This window comes from Myotis myotis, unplaced genomic scaffold (genome assembly GCF_014108235.1).
Source record: "Myotis myotis isolate mMyoMyo1 unplaced genomic scaffold, mMyoMyo1.p scaffold_m19_p_2, whole genome shotgun sequence".
NCBI classification, from domain to species: Eukaryota; Metazoa; Chordata; class Mammalia; order Chiroptera; family Vespertilionidae; genus Myotis; species Myotis myotis.
In genome coordinates, this window is record NW_023416324.1 from 134,236,711 (window position 1) to 134,253,914 (window position 17,204).

Consider the following 17,204-nt stretch of genomic DNA (forward strand, 5'->3'; position numbering starts at 1 on the left):
ATGTTCCGATAACTAAATATTAAGACCTAATTTGAGAAATGCGATAAATGACCTGATGACCACGCATGCTGTGTAGGCATTGCATGCTAACAGTTGAGTTGCTCACCATAATAGATCAATCAGGTTTATTTAGTGGCAACTACAAATATGAAGATAGAGCCCTATCTTAGTATTTTTCCCATAGGTCCTCAGTTTCTTTTGCAATCACTAGGGTAAGTGTCCACATAACATGACTGAGATTATCATGCTAAAATCAAAATTACCTGAATCATATTTAACTCTATAGACACCTATTAAAAAGTGTCATTTTATACTCTACCTTCACAGAGCAAATTAAATACTCTCAAAAATATGAATTCTCAATGAATAAATGTATTTACTGATAAAAAATTAAAAATCCTAAATACTTTTTTAGGGGCTCATTTGATTATGCCTGGCCCACCCACCCACAGTAATTTCCATTCGATAAACTTGAAGTCAAATAATACGCAATCATGTCTGCAAAATCCCTTTTGTCACTTAATCACCAAATCATGGCTGTGATATCACATTATATTCACTATTTCCATACATATTCGAAGAGAAGGAATTACATAGTGCATGTGCAGCAGGGACAGGAATCTTGAGAGCCACTTTAGAATTACACACACCACAACAGGAATTATTAAAAATGGGCCAGTTAGTTTAATAATTGATTATTTCCTAATATATTAGGATACATGCAGAAAAAAAGCACCATGAACAGGTGGAGAGATTTAAAATAAGAAACTAGTTTCAAGTTTGTTGGCAGAGATGAAATATGAAAGGTGAGGCAAATACAACACGAAGCTGTAATGAACTTTCGGTGGATGGGCAGAGGGAGAGCACAGTACTAGAGCACAGTAACAGTAAGCAGTTTTAGCATCAAATCCTGCTATTCAGAGGCATCAGGCAGGAGCTGGCACTGTGAAGGAGTCATCTGGCTGAAGCTGAAGCTAAGAGGCCTCAAGAAAGTGTAGAAACTTGGACCCTTAAGAAAGGCTACACGGCATTATTTGGGTTCTTGAGAGGAAGAGGAGGGAAAGTCCTCTGGTCTCTCTTCATCTTTCCCATAAATTTCTCTTCAGTGATTTTCATTGAATGAACCTAACCAGGAGACAGTACATAAGGACTTCCAGTAAGTGTAGCACGTGGAAGTCGCCCCAGTACCAGAGGGGGCAGAGCAGGGGAAAGAAGCAGGGAATCAGAACCAACAAGCAAATGACAGTGACACGAGTTTTGGGTTACATATAGGTCTTGGGTTAAATAGGTTAAATATATTCTAGTTTGATTATGCAAAAACACTAAGTATATGCGTATATTAATTTAATTCATGATTTTATTTTCTTTATTTAATTTTGTTTCTTCTCATTAAAATATATTTTGGGGGAGGGTGGACACAATTAGACTCACAACAAATCACATAGATATTATGTTTCTCTTTAATACTATCTCAAATCAGAAGTGTCCTAGAGACCAAAGAAAATATTGTTTGGGATATATGATATTTTATCATTACAAAATTTTAAATCTTTTTAGTTATAAATAAAATCTATAAGAGTTTTATTTTGTCAATAGGATAGCTTATCATTCGTCAGAATTTGACTCATAGAAATATAAAATTTTGAATTATTCTCTGTTAGGGATTGGGCAGGTGACCTGCCATAAATCCAAATTGTTTATTATAAGAAAGAAAAAAAATGCTGTATAATAAAACAAAAACAGTTGATTTAGCCTTAAATCAAACAATTCTCTCCCAAAGAATATTACTTTTGTGGTTGGTTCAATACACAGATTAGTCCAAATAAATATCTACTATATATATTGAAACAAAATTACCCCATTATTGATATGAACTAAATGAGAGATTTGCATGGTTTCTGTGCTTCCTGCTTAAAATTTTAGATTAAAGAAATTTATTCACTGTGAATAGAACAAACTATTGATAAGCTTTAGGCAAATAGCAAAGCTAGATATTGGTGTGTGATATCAAACTTGATGCAGTTCAATATCAGGTTGTTTCATAACAGCCTCTAATATAGGGAATCTATTTTATTAGATTTTTCTTTAATAACCATAAAATTACATAATAGATCAACTCATTTTAATGATAAATATTTATATTATAAATCAGATAAAAATCATCTTAATGTTTCATGCTGCCAAGAGCATTTTGAAATTTTGTATTTTTCAATTTACCTGTAGTTGCTAAGATACAATTCAACTAAATCATTAGATAAATTAATATTATAACTGTGTAAAAATACCTCATTATATTTTAAAAACCCAGAGACACAAATTTACATCTAAAAATAATGATGATCTCACTCTAAGTATGCCTTTATATTTCACCTCGTTTCTGTCAAATAGATAGCTTATCAATGTTCAAATTAGGGTGTGTCTATAATAACCATATATGAATACAATAATTACATAAAATGTTCTATTTAAATTGAATGTTTGTATTCATTGTTTGAAACTCAGTGAGCTGGTGTAAAGAATGTCCTAAATGCTGAAAGAGTTCCACTATTAAACACTTTTTCCTTCTTAGTTTATGTTGGATTTAAAAGTAGGTAAAATTTCATAATTAAGATTATACTATTATCACTGCAATGTAGTAATTATTTAGAACAAAGACTAGAATGTGTTGATGTGACATTTTGTTTAAAATTGCTGGCATTCCTATGAGAGCATTATTAAATAGTTAAGAATTCAGATTATTTTGAAAACTCTCAAAGAAATTCAAAACTAAAATCTTACTAGAGGTTGGTTGAATTAACTATATTATCTTTTGTTTGTTGTTATTGATTTTAGAGAGAGGAAGTGGAAGGGAGAGAGAGAAACATCAGTGATGAGAGAGAATCAATGATCTGCTACCTCCTGCACATCCCCTACTGGGGATTGAGCCAGAAACCTGGGCATGTGCCCTAAACAGGAATCAAACCATTACCTACAGGTTTATGGGTCAACACTCAACCATTGAAATGCACAGGCCAGACAACAGTTTTATTTTTTTTATTTAAAATTGAGGTTTCTCTTTTCTCTGTGTAATATAGTAAACATATTAATAAATCCCTTTGTGAATGTTCCCCCACATCCTGCATGGTTCAGGGTTCAGGATCTGGAGAAGGGGCCATACACAAATGAAAGAGATGAGACAAGAAATAATAATTTGGAAATATTGGGGTCCAGGTGGGCAAGCCCAATGCAAGAGAAAGGACTTCCACTGGCGCCCAGGCCTCACCAGCCTTTTATTCAATGTTGAATACACATCTAGCTCTTAGGCAGGTAATTGCAGTAACATGGATTCAAGGTTCACCAGCATTCCAGGATCCTTGTTTGCACTTCTCTGATAGTGAAGATAATGGGTGGCTTCCTGCATCCCTTTTATAAAATAATCAAAATATTTTTTAAATAAGAGGGAGGAGTATAAAGAGATACACATGCATTATGGAAAACTATTAAAGAAAATTAAAGAAAAAAGAAACTCTAGAACCATGATAGGCTGGTAAGGAAGAGGCAAAGTCCTAGTCTCTACTTTAGGCACTGGAATGCTCTGTAGAAGCAGGAGAACCTGGTTATCATTCAAATGATACACCAGTGAGGGTGTCATTATGTTGAAGTTCCTGGGATTAAAAATCTTTTTAAAAGGAGAAAAGGTAAAGCTACCCTCTCTGTATGTATAGATAGATAGATAGATAGATAGATAGATAGATAGATAGATAGGTAGATATAGATATAGATATGGAATACTATTCATTTATGTACTTGTAATTCTGTGAGGGTCTATACATTGGTAACTTATTAATATTGTGGCACAAACAACTCTTGAAATATCATATCCTGAATCTAATTCATAATAAAGAATCACAGCTCCCACACTGTAGACATAATTATTTCCAGCTAGATTTATTTTAGAAAATAGCACTTGGAGTGGCAAAATGCCCAGGGCTAGCGCCGCAATGTTATAACTCTGATACTAATTAATACTGTAATACCAAATTAAATAAACTAAAACCATTTCTTAGAAAGCAACATTTCATACTCCGAAATTTATTGCAGCTAATATTACTTTGTAATGACTTCGTTTATATTCTAATGAAATGACGTTTGGACCCTTGCTGAGAATGACCATTCTTTCTTATACAACTGGGTTCTTTGAAGCCTAGGCTTGCCACAACTCTATTTTTTTTTTAATTTTGTGCAGTATGGAAGTTAATTTGGATCATTAATTTTCTTTATGTACTCAGTGTATAACTTTATATGCTCTATATACTCTTACATTGATATTGGCTGAAATAGTAGAACAATTCCAGGAGAACTTGTTCCTTTAACTATCTACATCTCTATCTGAGATTATTTTCCTCATTTAACTTTTATGTAGTTCATTTTGTCTACTCTTTTATAGGCTCAATTATGAATTGAATATTAGGTACATCTCAGAATGGGATATTGAATACGTTGAAATGCATTATGCACAAGGAAAACAAAGTACTGAAAAAACACAGTGGGCATTTCATATTTATTTACATATATATTTGGTGGTGCTGCATAAGAAGTAATTTTTGAAGCTATAAAACTGAATTATTAAATATATTTGCTACAGGTTGATGTGTAAACATGACATTTTTAGAAGATTTTTTTGTTTTTTTTTTCCGAGGGGTGTAATATTTTTCTTTTTCTTTTCTTTTTTTTTTTTTTTAATTCCTATTCCCCTACCCCCACCTCTTTGGAAACCATCAGCTTGTTCTCTGAATCTATTAGTCTGTTTCTGTATTGTTTTGATTATTCATTTGTTATGTTTTGTCTAGATGACAGATATTAGTGAAATCACATGGTATTTGTGTTTCTCTATCTGACTTATTTCATTTAGCCTAATACCTTCTAGGTCCATCTATGCTGTCACAAATGGTAATATTTCATATTTTTCTTTTAAAAAATCTTTGCAAGTTTTTGTAGATACCATTTGTTGGCTACCTCAATACTTATTCTAATTTCCTTTTAAAGTGTCTTCTTGATGGCACATAAAGAAAAACTAAATTCTGTATTTCCACAATCTTTTGAAAAAGCAAGTTTTCCAGATATGACTTAGAGTTAGCCAGTCAGATGTAATGGTATGAGACTGGGAATCAAAACCTAGGTAAATAAAGAGAGGACTATTCAAACGATCAGATAAAATACAAATGTCAGCAACACACAAATCACTTAAACGAATCCCTAGATATGTACATAGCCATAGTACCCCCAATAAAGCAAATTTTTCAGTAAAGCTAGTAGGAAAAATAGGTAAAGTTAAATAAAATTAATACACTTTGAAATAATTTATGTATTCCAGCTTATGTATTCAAGAAGAGGACATATTTCACTGAGAATTAGTATGCAGAAAGCAAAAGAGAAAAAAATGTCTAATAGAAATTTAACTCATAATCCTGTTTATGCTAGAAGAACAGAAAATAAAAACAAGTACCACTGATATTTTCAAATGTATCCTTCACACCTGGAAAGTCATCATCTTAAGGGTAAATTTTCTTTCCACAAACCCAATAACCAGGTGAAACTGTTGCTGACCCAGAGTCCACTGGAACTGCCCTCAAAAATGCCACTATATAGCCCTAATCCCAATGCTTTTTTCAACATTGATTATCCTAAGCTTACATCCTTTACTTAAAATTTTAATAACTTTTAAAGGAAAAAAAAATACCTTTAAGAGGCATCACTTATCTTTGTCTTGACATTTTGTGTTGTAGCATAGCATCATCAGAAAGTAATAGTTTATCCAGAAATTTTTACCATGTTATATATGCTATCTTCAAATGCAAGTATTGCATTTGACTTATGCATTTTAAGGCAAAATTTATGATATAAATCCAGTTCCAAATATTATATGAACATTTTGATATCTATTATTTGCCTAAAATTTATGGATAACTATTTCTCTTTCATTAATATTCCATACATTAACCTATGTGATATATAATCTGCAAAACAAATTTGAGAGATATATGTGTCATTTTTTTCCCATTTGTCTTGAATCCTTTTCAATCCTATATAATAAAAGCCTAATATGCTAAATGTCCAACCGTTCATTCAACCGTTCAACAATTTGACCATTCAACCAGTCACTATGACATGCACTGACCACCAGAGGGCAGATGCTCTGACTGGTAGTTTAGCTTGCTATTGGGGGTCCAGTGATTGGGACTGGGCAAGACGGGCCGGACACGCACTGGAGCCAACCTCCCTCAATCCCTCCCTGGGCAGCCAATCTCCTGATGTCCCTCCCTGGCCTCTAAAATATTTCTTCTAATTAATTTCCTTTCAATGTGCATGAATCCATGCCTTGGGCCTCTAGTTTTAATATAATAATCATGGGATGGAGGTTGAATTCTGTTTTTATAACCATTATTGGAAATTGCTTAAATTACAATTTATTAGCAGTAAGTATGTTTACCCTTCCATATATTTTTTTTAATATGAACAAATTTAGAAAGGAGAAGACTTTCTATTTAAGAAACATGAGTATGTGGTCAACATCTCATGTTATTGGCAGAAAGGAATATAGAACTTCATTTTTTTAATGACTTCAACATTCCTTTGAACATCTTTGACTAATCTTCCACAGAATCCCTCTTGCTCTTCAGTCTTTCTATTTCTAGGCCCTGTTTTCATCTAGTCTATTGATGCCTTGTTGACATGACTTCAAAAACATTTTGCTGTATGTTGTTCTGTACCTCAGTAAATAGATAACTCATTTATACTTTATACATAAAGTATATGTACTTTATGTAAATAGTCTAAACATGTAGATAAGCAAGGCAAACTGTCATATTGGTTAAGAGCATGGACTCTGAACTCTACTATTTACTACCAGTGTGATCTTGGGAAGTGAGTTATTTTCGCTTTGCCTCAGCATCTTCTTTTGTATAATAGAGTTTATAATAATGCCTACCTCATGGGTTTCGTGAGTGTTATCATCACAAAACAATTGGAAACTTCTGGCAGGTTGTAACTTCTCAGTAAATGTTAATGTTATTATTGCAATGCCTCTTCTGCTGTGAGTAAACAAAATTAGATCAAGGAAAGCACTAGTTCTGAATTATACTTGGTCAATTAGCCTTGGTCATTTCCTTTGAAATGGGTGGTTGGGCAGTTACAGCCCACAGAGAAGATGACTCCTCCATTCATGCCCATATTGTTAGGCAGCTGAGCATATCTACTCACCAGTCAATCTCACCAATGTGGTAAAAGCAGACCCCATTATCTTACACTGGGTGTAGATAAACTTTATTTGTTAAGCCACTATGTTGTACATTACATCCCTGAACTTATTTATCTTATAATTGGAAGTTTGTACCTTTTGACCACCTTCACCCATTCTTGGCTCTGGCAATCGTCAATATAGTTTCTGTTTCTATGAGTTTGGTGTTTTTTTTTAAGATTCCACATAAAAGTGAGATCATACTGTATTTGTCTGTCTTCATCCTTTAAGCTCTTAAAAGTTCCTTAAATCACTGTTACCAAGAGACCTTTTTATACCGATTATATATGCTGCAATAAGATCAGTATTTGGAAATATTATATATGTATAGAGAAGAATTAATTTCATATAACTCAGTTGGAAAGATGCAAATTAATAAAAAAAAATACCACTATAAGCTCTATTTTAGACCTTAATTTTATTTAATTCAAAGCCTTCTATATAATATCAGTAATTTAATAATATCTTTATATTATTACAACTCATTTGGCAACATACTGTGAATGCTATTGCTGCTAAAGCTACTGAAAAAAAAAATCTTGTAGTATTTTCAACTGTTAGAAGAGGGGAACCAGGAAAAAAAAGCAGTTTAAGACTAAAAATGGTTAATCTAAAGTTTCCATTTAAATTTTAAAAAGCTTATTATTCACTTAATGAAATGCCTAAAGACTCATAAGTTCTTCCTAAGAACTTGTGGTACTAAGATCAATGTTCTCTAGTTGAACTTGATTATCCCTAGTCATAAGTCAGAGTCTTCACAGGCTGCCTCTACTCTTTCATACCAACAAGTACAAAGTAATGCATTGAAGTAGTAACTTAACACTATTCTGATAACTTATAACATCTGATGCAGTTTCCAAAAGTAAGTAATTTCCAAATAGGCAGTACTTTACTATTTAACTAGCCTAGTGCACAAAATTCGTGCATGGGTAGGGTCCCTAGGGCTGGTCGGCGATCAAGGCCAATCTGCGGGGCAACCAGCAGGGCGATCGGGGGGGGGGGTCCCTCCCACTGGCACCCGCCTTGGCTGGCCTGGGGCCTGCAGGCTGGGGGCAGCTCCTGCATTGAGCGTCTGCCCCCTGGTGGTCAGTGTGTGTCATAGCAACTGGTCGTTCCACTGTTTGGTAGATTTGCATATTAGGCTTTTATTATATAGGATAAGTACTGCTTCAGTAGACTAGGCAGGGGTGGGCAAACTTTTTGACTCGAGGGCCACAATGGGTTCTTAAACTGGACTGGAGGGCCGGAACAAAAGCATGGATAGAGTGTTTGTGTGAACTAATATAAATTCAAAGTAAACATCATTACATAAAAGGGTACGGTCTTTTTTATTTTAGTTTTATTCATTTCAAATGGGCCGGATCTGGCCCACGGGCCATAGTTTGCCCACGGCTGGACTAGAGAATACCTTGATGGCCAAAAACAGCTATTGCTCCTTCTAAAACATTGGGGTTAATAGGAATAAAACAATAGTGTTTTCCACCAAGTCATAATTGAAATATGACTCTGAATTACTACCCTAACCATAGTAACAAGAATATGAAATGCTCTGAAATAGATTTTAAATTTATTTTATATGTACAAATGTATGATAATATAAAAATTTCACTAAGCTTTATAAATAGATAATATGTTTTGGCTAATTGAAAAATGCAATTAAACCTACATCTTATTTTAAAGATGAAGTTATAAATTCAAGTTCAAGGAGTTTATAATTTCTGAATTAATCCTGTTTCTCATTTTTGCATTACCTAATATATGCTTTTTAGTTTTTACTAGTAAGAAACAAATTTAAAAGTACAATGTCAGAAAAGATTTTACTATAGTTTTATATATTCATACTAGGATCTAAGAATGTATCTCAGTTACCATGATTTACATTAATAGTTGAAATAATTATATACTTTTTAAGTAAAATAACTTTACAAATAGTTTCTGTAACTCAAATTTAGTTAAGCTTGATAGTAGGATGTGGGAAACTGTTTATTGCCTTCACTATCTGATAAGCATAGACAGAGCACTCCCCGAAACCCCCCCGAAGGCTGGGTGCCTTTGAAGCCCTCCCAAAGGTCGGAGCTAGGCGCCACCTCTGTTTGTCCAGACAGTGGTAGCTGAAACTGCTCCCCCATTTATTATTATGTAAATCCTTGCTGATGGGCTAGTCTGCCTGTTGCAGGGGGTCACCTGCCTAGGGCTATGCTATAGAGGCATCCCAGATCAACAAAAGCTTGGTGAGGCCTGAGCACAGAGGAGAAGTCCTTAGGGACTTGCCGCCTGGTCCCCCAATATTGCAAAATTATCTCGTGTCTTTTTCTCTCATTTGCTGTGCGGCTCCTCTTTCAGATACCGAACCCTACTCCACGCGAGTCGTGGAAGGAAACACTTGACATCTGGCGCCCAACGGGTAATCTGGAAGTGCAGGCCTCGCTGGAGCGAGAAAAGGCAGTTTTCACCGAAAAGGTGTGGAAAACTCACCGACAAAAGGTGAGGGGAAGTCTACCGCACGCAATGCCCAGGATCAACTACAGAAGCCCGGGTCTGTAAGTAACTGGAAACGTTTTCTTAACCAGGCTGACAAACGGGGAAGGATTTGGCTTTAAAAAAGTAGATTCGGCTTTAAAAAGGTATATTTGGCTTTTAGAAAAGTAAGAAACTTTATTATAGACTTTTGATTTGCATGCTTAAAGAGTTAAAATTTTAGAAGGTAATATCTTATAGTTTTTGCATGTTATTATATAACATAACCCTTGGTTTCTTGAAAAAGGTACATTAGATCTTAAAAGTTTGCCCAAAAGTTAATCAGAACTTGCCAAAAATTGTTTCCCCTTGTGGAACATGGCATTTCATTTCCTAGAGGCTTTAGGAGAGGTCAAGGAGGATAAATCTCCTCCCCTTGCACCCTCCACTCCTTAAGAGGAACAGAAAGAAAAAGAAAAAAAAAATGGGAGGAATGGCCTTCATGGCTCCCTCCACCTCCATGTCCTAATCCTGAAATGTTTAATTTTCCGTTAATAGAATCACCTGTGCAAAAAGGCCAAATTATAAAGAAATTGGAATATTAAAAGGTACTCCTTAAAATCAGGCTGAAAAAAGAGTGTCATGGTCATCTTAATGTGGTTTCTTGTCCAAATTAAAATCTTAATTTGTATTTGGAATCTAAAATCTGTAATAAGAAATGAAACCCTGCTGCCGAGTCCGCCTCTGTTGTGGAGAGATTCAAAGGTGGCAGGAAAGGGCAGAGCGATAAGCCCTCCCACAATGAGATTACTTAATGTTTTGTTTAAAAATTACCGGAGAACATCTTATGACAACCAAACTTTGGCTAAGATAACCTTGGGTGCTAGCCATGACTTTAGAAAGCGAAATAGGGAAAAACTTAAAATGTCTTTTTCAATTAAGCATGACTTTGGGAAAAATACGCCATCTGAGTCATTTGCTGAAACTTCCCCCAAAAGCAGAAGGTGGGGAAAGGGAAGAAGGAGCACATGGCGATCCAATACGGACGCCCCCTCCCCAGTATTCTAATTTAAAGTCTCCTTCTCTTAATTGAAAAGCTTTTACAAATTTATAAATGCATCCGGGATTTCTGTGCACATGTAAAGGGAAAAGGCCAGTTTAAAAACGAGTGTGCATAGTTTTGAACTGAACTTGACTTTTTGCTGCGTACAGAATAAAAACCCGAGACTGTTTTGGTCTTAAAAATGGCAAAGTTGAACCTGACAAAGAAATACAGGCTGGTTTCCCAAGGCGATTTAAAGTAGCTTTTGAAATTTCCCGCCCTGAGGCAAGCACCACCAGGAAGTTGATAGTCGAGTTTACATGTGAATAGCTATGGTTTTGTTTCTTGACTTCCCCAACAGGAAAATTGTGACCATTTTAGCAGCTATGCCAGGCTTATTGGCTGGAAACTTAAAGCTTTTAAGTTCAAATCATCTTAAAAGTATTGAAATTTATAATACTGAAATGTTGATCTGAGTATGCCTATTATGAAGTCTAGAAGATAGAAGTTAATCTATTAATTGAAAATGCCTTATATTTTACTTGAAATGTCTAAGATTTAAAGCTCTGAAAGTTTAAAGTGCAAATTGAATTGGGAGAAATTAATTAAATATCTAATGTATAACTTGTTTTTGAAAAAATAGAATGTGTTTTCTCTTAAATGATTAGGAATTCAAAATATGTTACTTCTTGGTCTGATTTTAAAAAGAGGATTAATTTTTAAGATCTCAACTGAAATTTTTAATACAAAAACCAGTTTAAATTTGATTAATATTCTTTAAAATAATTATAAAAGGTATAAACAGCTAATGAGATTTCTGTTTGTCTACAATATAATGTTGGCCATCTACCTTTTAGGTATTTTGGTTTTCTCTTCCCTTGTTTATTGTGAGAATAAGGAAATCATCTTTTCTGTCAGAGAACAGTGTAGACAGCCACAATGTTGGGCTGCGTGACTTGGCAGCCGCCATGTTGGCTGCATGGCATGCCGCACCCCTGGGGGCTGCCATCTTGGAACAGCCCCTCCCTCTGACTTAGCCAATCACAAAAGGGATGTCTGCTCACTGAGGCAGGATGGGATTTCAGGGGTGGAGTTTTAAGGCGGAGTTTTACTGCGGAAATGCAAATGAGGCAGAAAGTGTGCTTGCCTAGCGGATTTATTTAATACTATTTTTAAGAAGATATTTTTAATACTTAATAAATTAGCAATCACGGTCTTAATATAATTTCAGTGGTATGATAGACCAATGTTTTAAGCAGTTGGCTTTATAAGGGATGACAATAAAGCTCATATTTCTTAAAAGGCTTGTAGATACATTTTTCAAAGATATCTTAAATTCTCAGTAGAACCACAGTTATACATATATCATACACAAATTAATAGTAATTGATTCCATGGTCAAGACTAGATCCTATTATGTTGAGAACTGTTTAAAAAGTGTTAAAAATGTTTTAATTAGATATGTATTTGGAAGTTTTTCCCGAGTGCAATATTTCAAAATATAAAATACTGGGTTGCATTAGGAATTTCTGCCAAATAAAAGAAAGAATTGATTTATTAGTAGCAAAGTCTTTATTTAAACTAGCAATGTCTTTTATTTAAAAGCTCCTCACCACTGCATTTTAAATTAGGCTGGAAGTGAAGCAGCGTTTGCACCTTGTGTATCAGACATAAAACTTTACTAAATTTACTAATCTTTGTAAGCAATTGAATCCTAGTAAAGTAAAATTCTTCTAAAAAGTTACTGAAGGCTTCCCATGATCCCTCTGTATATGCAAATAAGCCAAAAGGGAATGCTGTTTAAAAACATTATTTTAAATTTAATAAAAAGGAGAAAGTTTAATATTTTGAAATATCTTCCACTAATATTTACAGGATAATCTAATGATTTGCTGTTAAAATACCAAATCTGAAAATAAGTACAGTCACTATAAATGTTTAATGACTTGGAATACATGGCCTTGCAGCACTATCAGTCAACATCCAAGAAGTAACCCTATAAGTTACTTTGTGTAAAAAAGAAAGATTTTTCCTTTTTAAGTTAAAGTTCTCCAAGTGTAATCCAGCAGGAGGAAGACAAACCAGACAACCAACAGTTCCGAGACCACCTGGGGCATGATAAAGTGAAATATGGTAACAATTCAGGTAAAAACTGTAAGTTTCATATGTCTTAGAAGGCACATTTTTCCTTTACCTGGGAAGGACAGTATAAGGCTCCAGTTAGCGTGTCAACTCAGTGGTCTGGAGACCCAAAACTGTAATTTAGATAGCATACTGTCTCTGCTTCTGTAAATTGCTTTTTTTTTTGCTAACTAGGTTCCTCATTCCAAACCTTGAGACAGCCAGTTTAAAATTAAGTTGTCATGACCTAGAGCAAAGAATATTCCTACATGGTATTATTCTACAAGTTTCATTAATAATTTTTGATGCTTTATAACAGTATATTGTGCATTTATCCCAAACAAATTTACAAATGAATTTGAATGTTTTACATGAAGGGATTTATTCCTTTCCACTGTGTGGAGGGCCTCCTGGGGAAGGCACTTAAGCATTCTGTATTGACCTATCTTGACTTTTTTTTGTCAAGAGGAATCCAATTGCCTACAGCTGTTATCTGAGCTCTCTGATCAAGCTGGGATCATGAAAAGCTGGTACCATGGATCTGTCTCTTGCCCAATGGCGTAAGCTGGGCCCTCTCTGGAGAAGAAACCTGGGTTCTCTATGATCAATGCCGGGACCCCGCCAGCAGGCGAGGGGACCCAAAGGCAGTTGCTGGGCATGGAGGCCAGAGGGACATAGGCTATCAAGGAGACAGAACTGAACCTCACATCACCCTACTTGGCCCAGAGATAGCTGGTAGTCAACGACGGGTAAGATCCCACAGGGTGGGACGACCTAAGACAGGCACAGCTGGGGGCCAGTAGGAGAAAACTTGGGGTGCAACAAAGGTGGGGCACAGATCCTCACCCCCCCCCCCAATGGTGCACGGGCTTGAAAGGTGCACGGGCTTGAACACTCGGCCCTTCTGAGGAAGGTCTCCTGTCCCCATGGCTGCTTCTTGCTTCCCATGCCCAGCCCAGATCAGGAACCAAATAACAGAAGAGATTTGGTCCAGCTGAAATCAGAATCCAGAGAAACGGAGGCTTGGCTAACAGACCCTATGTCTAAATCTAGCCTAACAACAGGAATGCTCAGAGCCTTCACAAGGATGTAAAGTGATCCTTTCAATTAATATTTACAGTGTAAATTAAGATTATTGTTAAAATATTAAATTTGACAGCAAAATAGTTTTCAAATTAATTAAATTTGGCTAACTTGAAATAAGTAATTATTCAAAAAGTATTAACAAAAATGTTCATGGTAAACATGCTATGAACCTAAAGCATGTTCAGGTTCATTTTTTTTGTATGCAAAAAATTAATATTTAAAGCTATCTAGACTGCATTATAAAATTTCCAAGAAGTCTCCTAATTAAAAAAAGGGGGGATAGTGGAAGAATACCATGTAAGGAAATAGATCCTGTAACTAAATTACATTTAGAGGAAAAAATTTTTTCGTTTATAATGCTAATAGTGAGACAGACACCCAGAAAAACCACACATTAGGCCAGGGTAAGCCAGGGAAAGATCATGTTAAAGAAAAGACCCCAAATAAGGTTTTTTTTCCTTTAACCTTTGGTCGAGAATATGTTTGTATATTTTCAGAGAACAACTCCAAGACCATGTGGATTCCTGTAACAACGGATCACAGAAAGCCAGCCACAAAGACAGGAGAGACAGTTCAAAGATGGAGATGGTGGAAGACGCCTTGCCATGCTAGCAGTCAGCAGCTGTGCGTCGCTGCAAGGTGCCCAGGACCAGACCAGAAAGGACCGGACCTGCATTTTCCACCATCCAGAACCAACATTTCATTGCTGGCATGTACACATGAACTGTTGGACATTGAAACATGGACTCAGAACTTTTGGACATTGAAATTGGGACTTGATTATTTTTTAAAGAAAAAATAAGGGGGAGATGTGGGAAACTGTTTATTGCCTTCACTATCTGATAAGCATAGACAGAGCACTCCCCGAAACCCCCTCCCCCCCCCCCCCCCCAAGGCTGGGTGCCTTTGAAGCCCTCCCAAAGGTCGGAGCTAGGCGCCACCTCTGTTTGTCCAGACAGTGGTTGCTGAAACTGCTCCCCCATTTATTATTATGTAAATCCTTGCTGATGGGCTAGTCTGCCTGTTGCAGGGGGTCACCTGCCTAGGGCTATGCTATAGGGGCATCCCAGATCAATAAAAGCTTGGTGAGGCCTGAGCACAGAGGAGAAGTCCTTAGGGACTTGCCGCCTGGTCCCTCAATATTGCAAAATTATCTCGTGTCTTTTTCTCTCATTTGCTGTGCGGCTCCTCTTTCAGATACCGAACCCTACTCCACGGGAGTCGTGGAAGGAAACACTCACAGTAGGATCTAATGCTTAAGTTCTTTCTGTCTCCTTTGCTAATTCCTGCAACAACCACTAGCCTCCTTTATCACCCTCCTCATATTCAGACCTTCACTTTGTCTGTAAACATAGTAATGGTTTATTTGAGTTATAAAGTCCTACAGTTACCCATAATATTCTTAATTCCTTTACCCCTTGATGTCTCTTCCACAGCTCTTGCAATCATTCCCATTCAAATTAAATTCTAAAATATTTAAGATAATTAAATATATAGGTAAATATACTCACAGGTGTGAGTCTTTGGGGGAATGGGCACTTGGTGTGTATGTATGAATACTTCAAAAACCATCCATAAAGTCTTTGAGATCACAAGCATTATGTTTTTGTTAATATTGATTATTATAATATTATCCTTAAAAATTTTTCCAAAGAGTCTTTACTTGTCACCACTTGCTCATTCTCACGGAGTAGCACTACCAGTGGCTCAATAGCAATAACAAAAGTAATATATACTAGAGAAAAATTACGAAGTAGATTATTTTACACCAATGATTTTACAGTAAATGTGGGCAAGAGGTAGGTTATATATTGGGCATTCAGTTAGAAGCTTTGGACTCTCTTCCTGCAAAAAAAAAAAAAGTATGTGTACTTATAAACTCTAATTCATAAACTAGTTCTAGTGAATTTCTTAATGCTAAAACCCAGATTTGAATTTCTTAGGGGCTCTCTAACTTCAATTTAATGAATCTGCCCTAATCTAGTCATTATCTTCAGTCTAACAAATTAAATTTTATTGAACAGAAAAGCTTGACTATATATTTCAAATGGTTCAAGAAAGGAGATTTTCAATCTTCAATTATATTAACAACAGTTTATAACTTTATGTTTTGCATCTTGTAACAATGTCTTAAATAAGGTAGGAACTCAACCTCTTCTATTTCTGAGCTTTAAAGTAGCATAAAATAGTTGCCAAATTCTCAGCATTCTATAGATCCTAATGCACATATTTTCAATGTAAGAACTGTTGATGCCCTTCCAAGGTACTGTTGACAGTTTTAAAGCTAAGCCATATTTTTCTCTATTGCAGAATCAGATACCGCACACAGAGAAAATTCTGTTGAGATTGAAGACTAGGGTTTCTGTGGGTGTATATATGATTGTGCAATTCAATTCTGCATTTAAAATGCTACATCAAATGTGTAGATAGTATATACTTCAAAGCTGATTGTCCCAAGGGTGCTTGCTTTTGGTAAAAGAAGCTGTAGCATATCTTCTGTATGTAAACTTTCAAAATAAATGTGCTGCCTTATCAACATTAACAGAGAAGCTCAGCAGTTTCCTCTTATTCATTCAAGTAATGAACCTAAACAATTGGTACTCCTCCCCTGAGGAGAGCTGGGTCTGCATCTTGGCCTGTTTCTTCCTTAAATTTTAAAATACCAGGTATATTAGCTTCCATGAAGCAATATGAGCTTGTAACATATTCATAAATGAAACCTCCAGTACAGCCTCTCAATGGCAAATAAACAGCCATAACATTTTGCAAATTCTCCATCTGAAATCACAGAGAAGAAACTTAATATACTCATCAATGACCCTTATCAAATAGCAACTTTGTGGAATGCTCTCTGCCTTCATAGTCTCTCTGGAGGTTACTAACTCTAATGGGAAGTCAATGTACCATTGGCTACTCTTCTTAACAGCTGTGAAAGTTGAAAAAGGATACATCCAATAATTCTGTGTTCTCCTTGCAGAGTATGATATCCCAGTGGAACTATCTTTGGTTTTCTTTGAAAATTAATGGTAGTTTTTGGTATTTATTTATAGCAGATGCTTAGATCAATGCCCCTAGAATCTTAAACCATCAGTGTGAATGATAGTTCATTGTATTTTTTTCCTAGTGTTAATCTCACAATATTCCTTTGAAATTAATTTATAAAAGATAGAGACCTACTTTTCCTGAAATGACAAGACAGATTTCATACTGTTTCTGAAACAT